Raw genomic sequence first — 1,855 nt, 5'->3', positions numbered from 1 at the left:
GGTGCTCTTACCCACTGAGCCATCTCACCAGCCCCTTCATTTTTCTTTTAAAACTTCTTCTTCTTCTTCTTCTTCTTATTATTATTATTTTTTGAGACAGGGTGTCTCTGTATAGCCCTGGCTGTCCTGGAACTCACTCTGTAAGCCAGGCTGGCCTTGAACTCAGAAATCTGCCTGCCTCTGCCTCCCAAGTGCTGGGATTAAAGCCATGTGTCACCACTGCCTAGCTAAAATGTATTATTATTGTTCTATGATTATGTGTGTGCGTGATTTGTATATCTGAGTGTGGGCCTGTGCGTGCCAGGCTGTGCCCATGCTTTAGTGAATACGTGAAAGTCAGAGACAATTTTGTAGTCGTCGCCTCTCTCCTTCCACCATGAGTTCTATGAACAGAACTTAGGTTGTCAGGCATCCGAGGCAAACACTTTTATCCCATCAAGTTATCTTGCCAGCCTTTTCACTCTCTCTCTCTCTCTCTCTCTGTGTCTCTCTGTGTCTGACTCTCTCTCTCTCTGTGTCTCTCTGTCTGTCTGTCTGTCTGTCTCTCTGTCTCTTTCTGTCTCTCTCTGTCTCTCTGTCTCTCTCTCTGTCTCTCTGTCTGTCTGTCTCTCTGTCTCTTTCTGTCTCTCTCTGTCTCTCTCTCTGTCTCTCTCTCTGTTTTCCTCTTTATGGCTTTGTGATGGGGTCTCTTCTTTCACTGACCCTGGAGCTAGATTGTCCAAAAAGCTCTGAGGATTTGACTGTCTCCCCCGTGCTGGGTCTGGAGACATCCACCACAGCTCCTGGTCTTTGACTCTGAGGCTAGGAACCAAATTTGGGTCTTTAAGCTTGCGCAGTGAGTGGTCTTTCTTTCTAAGGCACTTGTAAAGGTGACGTAAGTTAATGCGTCTGGCAGGTGTACCTGCTGCTATTATTATTGTTGTTGAAGATGCTCCCTCTGCATTTGTGGAGGGTATAAGCAACAGGGGGAGGCACCGAGAGAGGCAAAGCGCAGAGTATACTCAGAGAATATTGAGTAATCCCCATCTGTCAGGAGAGTAATGGCCTTATGGGCACATGTTGGAAAGAGTTTTTAATGTCACAGTAAAGAGTGTGTATCTTATTTGGTAAGCAATAAGAAACAGTGATTGAGTCTGTCAACAGTTGGAAGAAATGGCCAAAGAAAGAGAAGGTAAATCAGAAGAGAAGGGTAAGCAAGCGCTTGATGAGGAGTGGGTTACAGATGAGGGGTAGTATGTCCAGATGTGGGATGCTGTTAGGAGAGACCTTGACAGAGCCATACAGGAAGGACGGGCACAGGTCTTAAGAGCAAAGTACAGTGGCTCTGTGGAGGATGGAATCGGGGGTCAGGTGAGTCTAGTGGGGTCAGGCGAGGAGTAAAGGGGATATCCTGCGAAGTGGGGGAACTAAAAGGTGATGGAGGGCTGGTGAGATGGCTTAGTGGTTAATTAAGAGCACTGACTGCTCTTCCAGAGGTCCCAAGTTCAAATCCCAGCAACCACATGGTGGCTCACAACCATCTGTAATGAGATCTGACTCCCTCTTCTAGTGTGTCTGAAGACAACTACAGTGTACTTACATATAATAAATAAATAAATCTTAAAAAAAAAAAGGTGATGGAGACAAGAGAGGTTTCTGGGAACAGGTAAGGAAGGAGCCTATGGTCAAGTGAACGGCATAGATCAGTTAAGAGAACCTGGTAGCTGTAATGAGACCACATGAGAGTTCCTGGGGGGTGGGGGGGCAGAGTGGAACGTGATGTCAGGAAAAAACAAAAAAAAACGGCAGTGATGTAAGGGCCAGGGCGGTGGGGCGGTGATGTCAGGGCTGGTGCTGATGCTGGCGGCGCAGTGCA

Source organism: Mus pahari, chromosome 18 (genome assembly GCF_900095145.1).
Source record: "Mus pahari chromosome 18, PAHARI_EIJ_v1.1, whole genome shotgun sequence".
Taxonomy (NCBI): domain Eukaryota; kingdom Metazoa; phylum Chordata; class Mammalia; order Rodentia; family Muridae; genus Mus; species Mus pahari.
The sequence above is the reverse complement of the archived record's forward strand: the minus strand, read 5'-3'. Positions refer to the sequence as shown.